Here is an 18,170-nt window from a genome sequence, read left to right on the forward strand (position 1 = left end):
CAGAGATCAGTTTCACTCGTGTCCATAGAGCTGGATCATATGTGAAACTCTTAAAGCTGCAGCTGCTACGAGTTAGTGTGTTCACTTCGTATAAGTGCACTTCATGGTGGAGGAACATCCTTGAGGAGCGTTTTGCGTTTTGGAAATTCCGAGTGACAAATCAAGAGGAAGTCGAATCAGCTCATCTGGACACAACGTTTGTTAGTCCAGATGAGCTGATTCAACTTTCTTTGATTTCCTTGCCTGGATTATTGTGCATGCACACAGACGTCTGAATTATACATGCAATAATCAGAGCTCCTTGGATTAGATGACAGGGACCTCAAGGAAACAGTTTCTGATGAGTAATATAACAGTTGCAACATTTTTACAATAGCTAAATTCAGAAAATGGATCTGTAGCTTGAGTCCACTTGAGCAGGGCGATGCCAAATCATTTCTACGTACTATTAGATCATGGTATAGACTGATCAATTATTTAGCGTCACATAAATCGACATAAGGCCTTTAACCATTAAATGTGGTGTAACCGGAAGCGTCAGCCCTTCTGTGTAAGCCCTCATTGTGCAAAGACCGAATTGGGTAAAGATCTGCGAGTCTACCGAGCAAGGACACTGACTGGCAAATCTCTTTTCTAGTATTTTCTGTCTTTACCTGCCCCACCCACCATGTGCTACAAAGACATCGCTGTTATTCACGGTTATGGGGGGGGGGGGGATTCGCATCTATCTCAGACAATGCAACCCTGAGAACCTCTATTCGCTCAGGAAAGCCTCTTCTATTTACTCCTCCCTGACTTTTGGCTTATGGAATTGTCAATCGGCTGTAAATAAAACAGAATTCATCCAAGAATTTGCTAATGTGTCAGACATTCAGGTACTAGCCCTGACCGAAACCTGGACACGTCCAGAAAACACTGTCACACCGGCCGCACTCTGATGACTCGGCTTTCTCACACACATCAGTTCTGTTAGGCATGGAGGCAGTACAGGTGTCCTCATTTCCAAAGACTGGCAATTCACTAAGGTTTCTCCACTGAGCAACAACTTCTTCTTCTGCTTTTAGCTTGTTCCCTGTTTCTCAGAGGTCACCACAGTGGATTGTACAGTTTTCATCGGTACCCTGTGAGGGCACAGCACCAATGGCAGCCGTTGTTAACCCAGGCCTCAGCCAATCCTATATGGAGCCTCGACTGATCCGGTATGGTCTTGTCGACCCACATAATGATTTGGCAACATTTTACATCGGATGCCCTTCCTGGCACACCCACTGACGGGGACACAGGTAAAGCGCTTGATGCCATCCCAGTATTCATGGACTTCCGCCCATGCCTGTCGCTATCTCCGCTAAGCAACAACACCTCCTTTGAATACCATGCAATCATGGTTACTGCTCCTATTATGTTATTTGTGGTTGTCATTTACCGCCCATCAGGGTGTCAACTGGGGAACTTTGTAGTCAAACTAGACATGTTACTCTCAGCCATTCCTGACGATGACACACTGATTGTCATGGGAGACATGAATGTCCTTACTGACAAAACCAAAGCAACTGACTTCCTGTCTCTTCCGTCCTCCTTTGACCTCAGACAGATCCCCACCACTCCCACACACAAAGTGGGCAGTACCCTTGATCAGACTTTGATTCAGAACTGCTCCACAGCAAATCTGACTGTCACCCCCCCCCCCCCACACACACACACACACATCTGTCAGACCACTTCTTTATTTAATTCACGGTCTCCTTACTGAAACATCCTCACGTTCCTCCACAAATACTCTCCTTCTGCCAAAAATTCCAGTCCCTTACACTGACCCAGCTTTCCAACGAGGTCTTGGCTTCCATGCCTCCTCATAATGAATTCTCTTCACTCCCTGTCAGCGAGGCTACAGACACATTGTGTTCCTCACTACCCTCCTCTCTTAACAATCTCTGCCCTCTAGCATCCAAACCTGCTCATAATGCACCCGGTCATCAGAAAGCAAAGGGCAGGGCTAAGAGCAGCGGAAAGAAAATGGTGTACAACCAGAGAGTGCACTGACCTCAGTGACTCTCAGTGTCTCCTAGCATCATTCTCCTTCAGCTTAAAAACAGCTAAGACCACTTACTATCAGAAAAAGATCTGTGGCGCCAATGATGCTCGAAAAACGTTTTTTTGCTTTTAACTCACTCCTCAATCTGCCTCCTCCACTGACCTCCACTCTGCTAACTCCTGACATGTTCGCCCCGTACTTTACTGATAAAGTTTCTGCCATCAGTAACCTGTTCTCTGAGCCTGACCACAGTGCCTCACTCACCTCATTCCCTCCCTGATCAGGGAGGAAGTCTCCAAGCTTCTGCTGGACTCTCATCACACTAACTGTCCGCTGAACCCGATACCATCCAACCTTCTACAGACCATCCAGTGTGCATTTTAACTTCTGGAGTGATTCTGAATTGCTGGTTCATCTAGAATAGAGCAAGTATCATTTTTCTTGCTTAACAAGCTGCTATTATTAGTCTTATTCCAGCTGCTTGAGTATTAGTCCTTTTCTCTATAGATCTGCTGCTGGTTCCTAGTGGTAACTAGTGGGATCTTATTCTAGCTGTAGCTGTCTTATTTTAGCTGTAACTGTTTTTTCACCTAGTGTGTCCTTAAATATTTCTTGTTGCCTAACTGTTTTGACTGAGTTATCCTTTTAGCTTATAAATATATTCCTTGGTAACTTGCTGTTTGCAGTTTTACTAGTTTTGTGTGAGGTTTGATAGAGTTTTACACAAGTGACCAGTTTCTGGGCAATAGGCTTACTTTCATTTTAGTTCTTTGGCCTATTGGGCGTTAAGTGGCCAGGGTGTCGCCAGAACATCACAGGGATTTATAAGTCTGGCCTGGTTCAGTTTCAATCCAGTGTGCATTTTAACTTTTGGAGTGATTCTGAATTGCTGGTTCATCTAGAATATAGTGGGTATCATCTTTCTTGCTTAACAAGTTGCTATTAGTCTCATTCCAGCTGCTTGAGTATTAATCCTTTTCTCTATACATCTGCTGCTGGTTCCTAGTGGGAACTAGTGGGATCTTATTCTAACTGTAGCTGTGTTATTCTAGCTGTAGCTGTTTTTTCACCTAGCGTGTCCTTAAATATTTCTTGTTGCCTAGCTGTTTTGACTGAGTTATCCTTTTAGCTTATAAATATAGTCCTTGGTAACTTGTTGTGTGCAGTTTTAAAAGTTTTGTGTGAGGTTTGATCGAGTTTTATATAAGTGACCAGTTTCTGATCAATAGGCCTATTTTCAGTGTACCTCTTTGGCCAATTGGGTGTTAAGTAGCCAGGGTTAGGCCTGCACTCCTGGCAGACAGTTAGCAATCAGTGTTCTTTAAATCACCGCTGCTACTTGGAAGCACCAGCTTCCAAGCGTCAGGCAAAAAGCCAAGGGAAAACAGGTCTAGGTTCAATGAAGGCTAGAGTGAACAAAGGCAAGCGCTACTTTTTCAAGCCAAGACTTCGTTAAGCAAGGACTGCTCTTTTTAGATCCGGTCAGTCATCTGTATTTTGTGTACCTAGTATAGACTATGTGTTTCCTCTGCATTCCTGTCATTTCCTCTTCTCGGGGCTGGCATAGACATTGGGTCACTCCTAGGTGCTGTAACCCTACCAATCTCATCTATCCCACTCTCTCCACTCACGTTGAGCAAGTGGTGACAGGAGGCCTCTGGAATTGCCAGTCTGCGGTGCTGAAAGCTTAGTGTATCTCAGGCTACGCATCGTTGCTCTCCCTCAACTTTCTTGCTCTAACTGAGACCTGGATCATGCCAGAAAACACTACCACACCCACAGCTCTGTCTGATGTGTACTCTTCTTCTCACACTCCCAGAGCTGGGAGGCGAGGTGTTGGTGCTGGCCTGCTAATCGCCCCAAAATGGAAATACTCTCTTGTTTCCATTTCACAAATTTCTCCGCCCTCTTTTGAATTTCATGCAGTTAGTGTCTCTTATCCAGTCAAACTCACCATTGTGGTTGTGTACCGCCCACCAGGCCCCCTTGGGGAGTTTCTGGAGCAGCTAGACACACTTGTCTTGCACTTCCCTGTTGATGACTCTGCACTTATCCTTCTCGGTGAACATCCACACTGACAAGCTAGATCCTCTTCTCTCTTTCCTCTCCTCCTTTGACCTTCACCTCTCACCCTCTCCTCCTACCCACAAGGCCGGCAACCAGCTTGACCTTATCTTTACTAGACACTGTCCTATTTCCAATCTCTCTGTTATTTCCCTCCAGCTCTCTGACCACTATTTCATGTCCTACTCTCTCTCCCTCTTTTCGCCCCCCTCAGCCCCTCCCCCTACCAACATGGTTTCCACCCGTAGACACCTCCGCTCTGTCTGTGCCACTGATCTTTCTTCCTCTGTTACCTCTATCCTCCCTACACCTGAATCTTTCTCTCTCCTACCCCCTGACACTGCTACTGATCTTCTTCTCTCTACCCTCTCCTCTTCTCTGGACAATCTCTGTCCCCTCACCTCCAGGCCTGCATGCCCAACTCCACCTGCCCCTTGGCTGTTCGACTCATTATGTACTGACAGACGGAGCCTAAGAGTTGCAGAGCGCAAATGGAGAAAAGGCAAACTCCCAGAGGACCTTCTCAACTTCCAATCTCTTCTTTCCACTTTCCCCTTCTCCCTTTCTGCTGATAAGGCTTCCTTCTATCGCTCTAAAATCCTGTCCTCTGCCTCTAATCCTAAGAAACTCTTTGAAACCTTCTCTACACTTCTTCAACCCCCACCTCCTCCTCCTACTTCCTCCCTTCTCCCTGATGACTTTGCTAACTTCTTTGACAAGAAGGTAAACAACATCAGATCCTCCTTTTCTCACAACCCAGTTAGTGCTGCTTGCATTATCCCACCCTCTGCACCCTCCCTCACCTCTCCACATCCCACCCTATCTCAGCTCGCTCCCCTCTCCCCCGACGAGGTCCTCAACTTCCTCACATCCAGTCGCCCCACCACATGCTCCCTTGACCCGGTCCCCTCCCCTTTTCTTCAGTCTATAGCACCTGAACTCCTTCCCTTTCTAACCCACCTCATCAACACCTCCCTCCAGGCAGGATGCTTTCCATCTGCCTTCAAGACTGCTAGAGTCACCCCCTTCTCAAGAAACCATCACTTAACCCCTCTGACGTCAAAAACTACAGACCGGTTTTCCTTCTACCCTTTCTATCCAAAACTTTCGAATGTGCTGTCTTTAACCAACTTTCTTTGTACCTCCACCAGAACAACCTCCTGGACCCCAAGCAGTCTGGGTTCAGGGTGGGTCACTCGACAGAGACGGCCCTCCTTGCAGTGACAGAATCGCTGCACTCTGCAAGAGCACACTCTCTCTCCTCTGTCCTGATACTCCTGGACCTGTCAGCTGCGTTCGACACAGTGAACCACCAGATCCTCCTCTCTACCCTCGAGGGGCTGGGTTTTCACAGGTTTGCACTCTCAATTTTTGCATCCTACCTGATGGGTTGCTCCTACCAGGTGACATGGAGGGGATCTGTGTCGGAGCCTCGCAGACTGATTACAGGCGTTCCACAGGGTTTGGTTCTGGGTCCTCTCCTTTTCTCCCTGTACATGCCATCCTTGGGTTCTGTTATTCGCTTACATGACTTCTCTTACCATTGTTATGCCGATGACACCCAGCGGATCTTGTCCTTTCCTCCCTCTGACACACAAGTAGAGACACGCATTGCTGCGTGCTTGACTGACATCTCGGAGTGGATGGCGACACAACACATGAAGCTCAATCTGAACAAGACAGAGCTGATGTTCCTCCCGGGGAAAGGTTGCCTGCACGGAGACCTGGCCATCACCATTGACAACACCGTGCTGACGCCAACTCGGACTGCGAGGAATCTGGGTGTGATCCTGGATGACCAACTGTCGTTTGCTGCAAACGTTGCATCAGTTGCTCACTCCTTCAGATTTCTCCTCTATAACATCAGGAGGATTTGCCCATTCCTCACCGACGAGACAGCACAGGTGCCCATCCAGGCTCTGGTCATCTCCTGACTGGACTACGGCAACTCCCTCCTTGCTGGCGCCCCAGCGTCGGCAATCAGACCTCTGGAGCTTGTTCAGAAAGCTACAGCTCGTCTGGTGTCCAACCGCTGTAAGTTCTCCCACACAACTCCCTTTCTCATGTCCCTACACTGGCTCCCAGTAGCTGTTCACACCCAGTTTAAGACTCTGGTGCTAGCCTACAGGGCAGTGAAAGAAACAGCTCCTTCCTATCTCCAGACCATGGTCAAGCCCTACACCCCCGCCCGACCACTTCACTCTGCTGCCTCGGGACGCCTGGTTGCCCCGTCGCTCAGAGGCTCCTGCTGCCGATCGACCCAGTCACGGCTCTTTTCTGTCCTGGCCCCACAGTGGTGGAATGAACTTCTCACTGATGTCAGGACAGTGGAGTCGCTGCCCATCTTTCGGCGCAGGTTGAAAACTCACCTCTTCAAGAACTACTACTACTAATAATAAGTCAATCTTATATAGCGCTTTCCAAGTACTCAAAGTCACTTTACAATAAATGGAGTGAAACAAGACGACAGATGAACATAACACAGACATACAGGGATGGATGGGAAGGGGCACTACGAGAGGGAGAAGTGGCAGCCACAGACGACGCCAGCAGTACTCTCCGACTTGGACAGATATAAAGGGAAAGAAAAATAAACATCATAAATCACATAAATCACAGATGCAGGTCAAGCGCTCAGTTCCCAGCCTGCCCCAGACCAGGGGTGTATGAGCGGACGGGGGGGGGGGGGGGGAGCACGAGACGGGATTGGAAGACATGTTTTACTATCTATCTCGTAGGAGAAAGTGGAACGTACATGCACAGTTTGTTTGAATACAACCATCTGAATGGAAGGTTCAGGACTATTTTGTTGTGTGCAATTTATCATGTTTGATCACGCTGCATTTTATATTACATTATAATGTCTGCAACTATTGCACTGAGATTGCACTGCGATGGCCTGGCGGCCTGTCCAGGATGTCTTCCCGCCTGCCGCCCAACGACTGCTGGGATAGGCTCCAGCATCCCCTCGACCTGGAGAGCAGGATAAAGTGGTTTGGATGATGGATGGGTTCTGTATTTATAATTTAAGTGACATGGTAGTCCTGAAAGGATTTGATGTCTTTTCTGAAACGAGTATTTTGTTGTGATATTGAAATCCATATCCGTAATGATGTTAAGCATATAAGTTTTTAAAAAAAATTAATATTGATCACTGTTAAGAGTAAGAGACTTCACTTGAAGGGGGGGTAAAAAAGGAAAAGATGTAACAATGGTGTTTTTGTTCCTAGTTTGTTGTGCTGGGGACCAATTTGAGTGTGACACAGACCACAAGTAATGTTGCCTAGAGCTGAGTATAATGTGAAGACTGTTATGTTAATAAAGTCAGAAGTAAGCAAGTTCAAGTGCTTTAACTGTCCATTCTGTATAGTTTAGAAAGAACAGAACAGAATGAAACAACCAACCTCAAATTTTCAGCCAGTTGAGACCAATGAGACTCGAGAATGTATCAGGCCCAAAAGCATATTTTGTATTGAGTTTTACAGGTCTTTGTTTTGATAGTAGATAGATTTCTTGGTCTACAGAGATGCAGTTATACACCAATCTCTGGGCCCGTCCACACGTACATGAGAATTTTTTCAGAACGTGGCTTTTTCTGTCCATTTTGGCCTTTTGACCCCACGCAAACATCATTTTAGGTCACTACAACACTTTTTTAAAACACCCTCTGGAGTGAAGATTTGTAAAATCTTTCTGTTTATCCGTGTGTCTGTGTAAATCAGTCTTTGGGAAACGACCAAACAAGGTTCATGAATCAGTTCATCTGGATACAACGTTTATGTACAGATACTACGTTTAGTCATCACTCAAGTGACATGTCCGGTTTCAACTGACTGCAGGTATCCCCACCCAGTGGCATTACGACCGAAACCAGCTTCCAGTTTCATATACAAATACGGGTGTGACCATTGACTAGAGTTTCAATGGCCACGTGAACTATTCACAGAGGATTGGGGAATAGTTGCAATCACAGCATTTCAAGATGGCGACAGATGTACTCTTAGCGCCCCCCCCCCCGTTCCCTTTAAACATAGATGGCCTCGTTGACTCCCCGTTCAAACCATCTGTCACCATCTTACAACGGTGTGATTGTGTCGTTCCTAATCCTCTGTGGACAGTACACATGGCCATCGAAACTCTAGTTAATGGTCACACCCATATTTGCTCATGAAACTGGTCGTTGGTTTCGGTCGTTATACATCTGTCGCCATCTTACAATGGCGTGATTGTAGCATTTCCTAATCCTCTGTGAATAGTTCACATGATCTTTGAAACTCTAATCAATGGTCACACCCATATGCAAATGGCCGTGACCATTAACTAGAGTTTCAATGTCCATGTGCACTATACAGAGGATTGGGGAGTAGTCGCAATCACAGCATTGAAAGATGGTGACAGATGTACTCTCAAGACCCCCCTCTGTTCGGGGATGGTCGTTCTTTCGTTACACAGATGGCCCCTTTGACTCCCCGTTCAAACCAGCGTTCCTCCCTATCAAGGACGTGCACATCCTCATACTTGAAAGAGCGGCCACTGGCCTGTAGATGGGTGTAGACTGTGGAAGATGGGTGTAGACTGTGGAGTCCTGGCCTGAAGCGTTAGCCCTCCCGTGTTGTGCCATCCAGCGAATGTTTTGTGTCCCGGATGTACAAGTCACAGCAATCCTCCTGGCACTTAACTGCTCCTTGGGTCGGACCAATTTCTGGCGCCATCGACGTCGCCGGGTGATTTTGCCGGGGCTTCAGCCCCTAACGTTTTGAGTGTAGCCCCGAATATAAATTTGAATGTAAGCCTGTGTGAAGCCCGACAAAACACGTAACGTGCGAATGTCCGATAGTCTTCGTAACATAACAGCCTGTCAAAGTAAATGCAGGTCTCTAAACGAACTCCATGTGTGTGTGTGTGTGTGTGTGTGTGTGGGCGGGGGGGGGGTCATGTGACATAAAAGCGGGAAGAGACGAGTAGAGGAGAAATGGCGGAGCGTGAAGAAGAGACAACCAAAACAACCAACTCAATATTTTTGGATTTTTCCAAAAGAGAAGGCAGGGTACGAACTTAGCCTGTGTAATAACTTTTCAATAATGGTTGAAATTGCTCATTGATGTATGATTGAATTGTATTCGGCGCCTACGATCGTGATGAAGAGACATCCTCTTCGTCACGACTGTAGGTGCCGTTTAGCTAGCGGGCCGTACTCGTCTGATCCCACAGCATGCTCTTATTGTCGTTTAGCGGGGTTTTTCTCGTAAATAAATAACATAAAACCAGCTAAAATGGTAACAACTCGTTCATTTTACCATAGGCTCAAACAAAAGTTAACCATCATATTGATTTAAATCTAAGTGAACTTCAAGGAAATAAACAATTAACTTTACACCGTTATGTTTGTGTGCATTGTTTAGATACTACTACAGCCAGATCACGTGATGTAATTAGAATGCAACCCGATCCAATTATGAGTTTCATTTAAGGTGATTTTGTAGAGGAGCTCAAGCAGGAGTCGTGACAACTTTCTCTTTCGGCTACACAACGTGCACCATTTATTCCTTCCACCATTACATCAACAACAACACAAAAAAAACCCCGCGCAGCGGAAGTGTGTCACTGTAAACCCGAACCGAGGAAACAGCAGCTGTAAACTAACGTCCCTACTGGCTCAATAAGGGGAATTATGTATCCTCATAACCACTACAAGTTCATGGTTTTGCAGAGGGCAGCAAAGACGAGCCGCAGACTGAAGAGCAGCAGCAGCAGCAGTTGAGTCAGAATCAGGTGTGGAAACTGGTATCAACAGTTTGGTGTTACTTTGTGTGTTTGTGTGTCAGAGGGAGCCAAAGGAGTGAAGCAATTTTGATTAGCTTAAATGCTAATGCTACTCACGCCTGCACACTGGAATGAATTTCGTCAATCGCAAATGTCAGCGCAGACAGGTCAATGTCATGGTGTGCCTTTTAAAGTTAAACTGAAATAGCAAATGTTTACATGTTAGCTTGTTTTATCATGCCATACACCATTTTGACAATTTATGTCAAAAAAGGAAAAGGAAAAAATATACTGAAATCGCATTATTTAGACTTCCTGAAAAATATATAAAAACACAACTCATAAAACTAGCCAACGTGACCAGATTTCATAAAACTAGTCAGTAACATCATATTTCATTAAACTGGTCAACATGACCATATTTCATAAAACTCTTTTTTGGTGACTTCATTGTAATGTGTATCACAAAGGTACATGAACTTTCTTGCCAGAGTAGGAGTAAACAACCGTTTTTGAGGTAAACATTTCAATTGTTCAATGATTAAGACATGTACTTTGACTGTAAATAAGGTGCCAGAGTGCATAAAAAAGCATCAAAATAGAGCTTGTTTATGGAAAAAAAATTCCGGGTGAGGACCCCCCCCCCAACTGAAGTCCAGGCTAAGTCCCAAATTCCCTCAAATCCTGGAAACGCCCCTGTCTGCCGCAGCGTTTTGGGGGGTTTGAAAGCAACTGAGACACGATGTTTGGAAAATACGCGTCTCAACTGTTCCGACTCTCCCACCTCATACAGAATCACCACTGGTTTACACTGAGACAGCTGTTGTCCTTCTCCTCTCTTCGATCGGCTGGTGCACTGTTTGGGCGTCTTCCTGGCTTTGACAAACACCCAGTTAGGATAACCACACTTAACCAGGGCCTGTTTAATGTAGGGTTTCTCCCCTTCCCCGGCTGCTGTGTCGGTGGGGACGTGGTCAGCTCAGTGGTCCAGCGTCCTGATGACTCCTAGTTTGTGCTCCAGTGGATGATGAGAGTCAAACCTTAAGTGCTTATCAGTATGTGTTGGTTTACAGTAAACATCAACAATCAAATGTCCCCCATCACCAATTGCAACTTCGCAGTGTAAGAAGGCTAACCTGTCATTTTCCTCATCCTCCCTGGTGAACTTGATGTGGTGTCCACAGAGTTAATGTGGTCGGTGAAATGTGGTAACCCATGTGTCTGGCTAAGTGGTGTCCCAGGATAGGACATCAAAGCCTCTTTTCCACTTCCTCCATATACAAGTTGGCCACTACAGGTGAGACTGGGGAACCCATAGCGCCCCCATGCCTCTGCCTGTGGTACTGCCCCCTGTATGTGAAGTACGTGGACTGAAGACACAGCTTCGGGAGCAAACACACTTGCTCAGTGTTAAGGGTGGTCCTATTGCTAAGGGTGGGGCTGTCTTGTAATTCTCCAGTAGGTGTTTTGAAAAAGGTATCTAAGTGACGAGGGGAGACTGCGGAAGACAGCCAAGGCCTTTGGTTTGTCATGACAGTGTGTCAAGCATTGTTAGGCAGATCTGTAAAGCCATAACAGTCCACCTAGGCCCTACAACACATTAGGCTGTCTTTTACCGAACCCAAAGCAGAAGAACTCGTCACAGGGTTTAACCGTGCCCATGATATGCTGCAGTGCTTGGGAGCAATCGATGGGACTCATACTGAAATTAAACAGCCACCTGCCAACTCTATGGATTATATCAATAGGAGGGGAGGTTTTTGTGTAACATCCAAACCGCATGTGACTGTAAGTATGAATTCATCGATGCTGTGATCAAATGGCCCGGAAGCGTTTGCTACGCTCGAGTGTTTGGCAGTTCCCAGTTGAACACTCACTTCAAGAATGGCCGCATCCCTGCCTTAAAAAAAGTGGCTGAGTAAGACGAAGAGCCTATTCCAGTTTTTCTGCTTGGAGACCCGGCTTGTCCCTTATTGACCTTCCTCCTGAAGGAGTATGCAAATGGTGGCTCAAGAACAGAACTTTGGCTTGTCTCTGTATTGAAGCCGAGTGGTAATTGAATGTGCTTTTGGACGATTGAAGGCAAGGTTTGGAGTGCTTAGAAGGGCTATGGACAATAAACCTGAATGACCTCCATTTCGTCATTCATGCATGTTTTGTCCTACATAATTATTGCGAGGTCTGTAAAGAGCCAGTTGATGGCGGCAGGGTAATGACAGCCATGCAATCTGACCAGGAATACCAGACCCCCACGCAGCATAACTGTTCTCAAGCAGACTGCGATGAAGCCGATGGAAAGAGAGCCAGAAGGAAGGGTGGTTACAAAATTCCTCATCCTTATCCCTTATCCCAGAAAGCTGAATCAGCTCATCTGGACACAACGTTGACCTGGATTATTGAGCAGGCATAAAGACATCACTCATCTAAGTGGCTTCGTTAGTCTCAGCTGACTGCAGGTATCCCCGACCTTATAGACAGCAGTTGCATAACGACCAAAACTGGGACAGTTGCGTCACAACCTCTGAAGAGGTCACTGTGATGTGAGTGATGAAACGTTTCTACCACTAAACATGTCCAGATGAACTTTCTTCTGGGATTTCCTTGACTGGATTATTGAGCGTGCATCAAGACTCCTTGACCCTTCACTTGTGAGATCACTGGGGGTGACATGTAATTAAGTTTTTATATTTTTCCATGTCCTACTGTTTTCTTATTTATATAAATATGTTTAAGGAGTTGGATATTTCGTTTTTTGTTATAAATGTTAATCTTCATCAACAACATAACATTTACATATCGAGTCATAGAGCCAAAACCATGTGGGCTTCAGAAGTCCATTCTGTTATTAGGGCCTGCAAATATTCATATTTCTGGTTTTTCTATTCTTATTCAATATTTATTTATATGTGGGTGGCACAGTGGCCCAGTGGTTAGCACGTTGCCTCACAGCAAGAAGGTTCTGGGTTCGAGCCCCGGGGTAGTCCAACCTTGGGGGTCGTCCCGGGTCATCCTCTGTGTGGAGTTTGCATGTTCTTCCCGTGTCTGCGTGGGTTTCCTCCGGGTGCTCCGGTTTCCTCCCACAGTCCAAAGACATGTAGGCAAAGCTGGATTACAGACCGGGCATGCTGGGCGAGTGCCCCGGGGCCCCGGACCACGAGGGGCCCCAAAAGTTCATGGGTATTGTGTTTGCATTTAGTAGGGATCCTCAATCATACCCTACAAGGGACGTTTGTTCCAACCCCGCGTCGCGATGCAGGGCCCAAGCTAGTTTCTATTGAGGTGGGGGCCCCAAGCTTTAGTCTCTACTGATGCAGGGCCCCCTGGTGGGTTAATCCAGCCATGCATGTAGGTCAGGTGAATCGGCCCTACTAAATTGTCCCTAGGTATGAGAGTGTGTGTGTGTGTGTGTGTGTGTGTGTGTTTGCCGGCCCTGTGATGGCCTGTCGGCTTGTCCAGGGTGTCTCCCCACCTGCCGCCCAATGGCAGCTGGAATAGCCTCCAGCATCCCCGCCACCCTGAGAGCAGGATAAGCGGTTCAGATAAAGGATGGATGGAAACTTAATTTTGCATCGAGTGCAACAACTTCCTGTGTCTAGCTTCTACTGTCTCTAATACATTCACCCACATATGCTGTAAATTCAGTGTGGTCTTATATAAGCGACACAAGTTATAAGTGTAATGTAACGATGTCTTATGCATGCTCAATAATCCAGGTAAGAAAATCACAGGAAGTTGGATCAGTTCATCCGGACACAACGTTTACTGAGAGAAACGTTTCATCATCATCTAAGCCAGTGTTTCTCAACCGGGGGTCCGCGGACCCCTAGTGGTCCGTGGTGTAATTGCAAGGGGTCCGTGAAAATAAAATATCTTTAAAAAAAAGATCCTATGACATTTATAGAAATAGGATTATTTTACTCAAATGTGACTGAGACCTTTATCTACCTAAACTATAAAGGGTAACGGGACTTTTTTCTCTAATTACATCTGTTTCACAAGTGTAATTTATTGTATTTGAATAAGAGATCTCGCTCCCGTTTGCATTGTTAAAAGTTACTGCATAAAAATTCTGTTGTTACATCTATCTGAAAGTTACTGAATACATATTCTGTTTTGTTACATATATCTGAAAGTTACTGAATACATATTCTGTTTTGTTACATATATCTGAAAGTTACTGCATAAGAATTCTGTTTTGTTAACTATATCTAAGTTACAACTGAAAGCTCTTATTTTTGCCCCAAAGAGTGAATAAATGCTAAAATGCAATTTAAAATGCAGTTTCTACTGTTTCTATCAAATTGCAACCCCCCTCCCCCAAGATCAGGTGGAGGGGTCCTCAGGGTAGATCAAAGATACGCAGGGGGTCCAGGACCCCAAAAAGGTTGAGAACCACTGCTTTAGTCGACTGGTTAACGTTGTCGCTTGCGGTGTGGGAGACACGGGTTCGCGTCCCGGCTGTGGCGACGGTTCCCGGGCTGCCCCCTGAGATCACTACGTTGGTGTCAGAAGTGGGGTACGCGCGGACGCGCTTTCCCGAATTCAGGGAGCAACCCAGGAACCGTCGCCACAGCCGGGACGCGAACTCGTGTCTCCCACACCGCAAGCGACAACGTTAACCAGTTGACTAAAGGGTCTGACCCGTGACCCAAGGGCTACCGAGCCTATTCATCCGTGATCGTTACAATATGTAATGCGTTAATGTCTCAATTTGATATTTATCTTGACAGAATATAGAGTTTAAAAACCGTGGCGGTCCAAATGACCGCCCACGGTCGTTCTATTAGTTTTTAAGTTCCGGTCGTTCTTTGGGACTGTTTCAATATTTATTTTCAGGTTTTTTCCCTCTACATTTCACGTTTTGTAGGCCTTGTTACGTTTGTTAGATTAGCAATATGTGTTTTCCGTTTTGTTTTTCAGGTAATATTTTCAGTTTTTCAACGTTGCTATTCAAGTTCGACCATGTCTCTCTGAAGTTTAAATTGTTTAATAATATTATTATAGTTGTTAAAATGTTAATTTTGGTGTCAGTCGTTTCTTAACAGACATACTAACATGCAATGCATTAATATCTCAATTGTCTTGACAGAATATAGAGTTTAAAAACCGGTGGTCATTTTGACCGCCCATGGTCGTTTTAGGTAGGAGTGAAATCATGGTCCGTCTAGCGTTAAGAAAATATGACGAAGCCTATCTTGCTCTTGGGTTCACAGTGAATGTGGTGGGAGATGAGGAGAGACCAGTGTGTATTTTAAGTCTGAAAACTCTGGCAGCTGGTAGTCTGAGACCAAATAAATTAAGAAACTTAAACTTGGAGACATTTACGCCCCAGTCACGTCAATAAGCCACTCGAGTTCTTTCAGAGACAACTTGGTGCATATCGTCAGCAGGGACATTGCTTTGTAGAAGCTGCATCAGTGAACAGCAGAGCACTAATGACGTCATACAAAGTCGCATACAGAGTTGCCCAGTGCAAGAAACCACACACAACAGCAGAGGAACTCATACTTCCCGCGGCTTTACAAATGGTGTCAACTATGTTTGATGGGACAAGCGCCGCAACATTGAAGACTGTCCCTCTGTCCAATGACACAGTTGCAAGACGTATATGCGACATTTCAAATGACCTTGAAGAACAACTCATTGAAAAAGTGAAAGACAAACGTTTCACCTTACAAGTGGACGAGGCTGCTGACAGCAGTAAAGACTGCTTGTTTATTTTTTATGTTCCCTTTGTCACGTCAGAGTCACTGTGTGAGGGTTTACGGGACGTCCCAAGTAGAGTGACAGCTGATGAGCTCTTTAGGCTTCTGGACTGTTACCTGACCAGAACATGGGCTGAAATGGGAGAACTGTGCGGCCGTTTGCAGGGATGGCGCACAGACCATGGCAGAGATAAACGTAGGGATTGCAGCCACTAATCAAGAGGGTCTCGCCGAATGCGCAATGGACGCACTGTGTCATATGCAGAGAACCGCTAGCATCAAGACAGATTAGCCCTGACCTAAACCAGGTTTTGACCGATGTTGTTAGCGTGGTCGGTTTCATCAAAACAAGACCCCTGAGAGCGCGGCCGTTCTCTGCACTTTGCGAGGAGATGTTTGCAATCACAGCATTGTAAGATGGCAACAGATGTACAGACGAACCGAGGGGGTGGGGGGCTAAGAGTACATCTGTCGCCATCTTACAATGCTGTGATTGCAACTATTCCCCAGTCCTCTGTGGGGGAACAGCGTGATCCTCCCACGCGCTGCGTCCCCTTGGTGAAACTCCTCACTGTCAGGTGAAAAGAAGCGGCTGGTGACTCCACATGTATCGGAGGAGGTGGTACCCCTCATTGACTATATCCATACGCTAGCCCTTAACCCTAACCTATTAGCACTACATGTCTGACCTTAACCCTTACCTTTAAGATAATGTAACGGCATGGAGAAGTCGGACACTTTAGTCGAGCGGTTCGCGTCCCGGCTGCGGCAGTTCCTGTGGTTGCCCCCTGAATTCGCTACAATAATCTTAATTCTAACCCCACCCTAAACCCAAGATCAAATAGAAATGAGGGTTGTTTTTTTATTTCTTAGGGACTTGTTCCTTATCCGATGAGAGGGTCTAAGGACAGGCTGTAGTGCTGCTGTAAAGCCCCTTGAGGCAAATTTGTAATTTGTGATGTTGGGCTGTACAAATAAACCTGACTTGACCCTTAAAGAAGCGAGGACCGGCCAACGTATCCTCATTTTGCAAAAGTATCCAAATTTCTTGTCTTAAAATTCAAATTGGTCCTCAGAAATATCGCTGAATACACACACACACACACAGTTGTTGAAATGGGGGAAAGCCCTGCAATCAATGCCTCCACATGATGGCAGTATGAGTCTGTCTGTGTGTGTGTGTGTGTGTGTGTGCGTGTGTGTGTGTGTGTGTGTGTGTGTGTGTGTGTATGTGTGAGTGCGCGAGCGCGTGTATCTGCGTGGGAGTTCCTCCTTTCGCCATTCCGGGGTGTTGCCGCACCGCACATAGGCGTCCTGGAGAGGTAGAGCCCGCGCCTCTCTATCTCCAAGGCGTCTCCTCGCGCTAGTAGTCCTCCCCCAGGCAGGATGTGAGCGTGCAACCGCAGCCGCACATCCGCCCTCAAAGTCACCGCGGGTGCGGCGGCGGGCTTCCCTCGTCCGAGGGCGCACGGAGACTCCAAGCGAGTGATGCCACCACTGCGGCGAACGCGCCCAGCGACCGCGCCAGTCATCGACACCTGCCCGAAGACCCCCAAACTACATGCTCGGTCCTTGACAGAAGCCCCCCCCCCTTCCCCACGATACCCCCCACCCCCACCCGCTCCGCTCCCGACTTCAGGATGTCCGACGGCAACGCGAGTCCTGCCGACCGGATGATCAAGTGTAGGCATGCCAGTGGCCAGGGAGGAGCAGCTCTGTGCCGCCATCCCTCATCTTTTCCTTTCTTTTTGTTTGCGTCCCTGTTGCACCCGAGCCTCTTATTCTCACAATCTAACCCAACCCCTTACTTCATAATCAAGACGAGCCATTTGACTGGCGGGTCACCATGCACGTGCCTCTGAAGCTTTTAGGGTGGTTAAGGGGGTGGGGGGGGTATCCTGCACGATGCGCCATAATCAGGGTCTTCCCACGGTCTTGCATTAGAATTCACCGCCTCGCCAAGGCATTGCCCCATTTTCTACCGGGGGATGTCTCTCCCGCCATGCACGGCCGCGGCTATTGTGCGACACCCTGTGCTGCATGAGCTCCGTTTACGCGCCGCGCCCCTAGCGGCGGCTTCGCGTAACTGCTCCGGATAATACCGAGAGGCAGAGCGGAGAGGGAGAGAGGCGGCGGAGAGAGAGAGAGAGAGAGAGAGAGAGAGAGAGAGACATTAGCATCTTGTTCCAATGAACCATCAAGCGGTCTGACGATGACAGCGAAAGGCAGACTAAAAGGTAAATAAATGCTGCAGGTAATCTGTGATATTTGGCAAAATTGATGTGGTTCTGACCCCAGAACGTGACTCGGTGGTGATGGTGTTGATGTGGATGGCGTCACGGGATGATGTTGCATGAATCCGTTATGAGCTACGATGCAAAAAAAAGAAAAAAAAGAGAGAGAGAGAGAGAGAGAGGAATGCTTTTGGGACTTGTGACTCAACGACTCTGACTGAATGTTATTTCAGAGGTGTTGTCTGCCGTTCATGTGATTGTCTGTGGCGACACCTCTCTGCTCGGTGAGCATATGGCCTACATTGGCGATCTAGATTTATTTTGAGGCGACCAAATCTGACACAACCCGTCAGGTAATCGATTCGTCCGAAT

Source organism: Lampris incognitus, unplaced genomic scaffold, assembly GCF_029633865.1.
Source record: "Lampris incognitus isolate fLamInc1 unplaced genomic scaffold, fLamInc1.hap2 scaffold_190, whole genome shotgun sequence".
Taxonomy (NCBI): domain Eukaryota; kingdom Metazoa; phylum Chordata; class Actinopteri; order Lampriformes; family Lampridae; genus Lampris; species Lampris incognitus.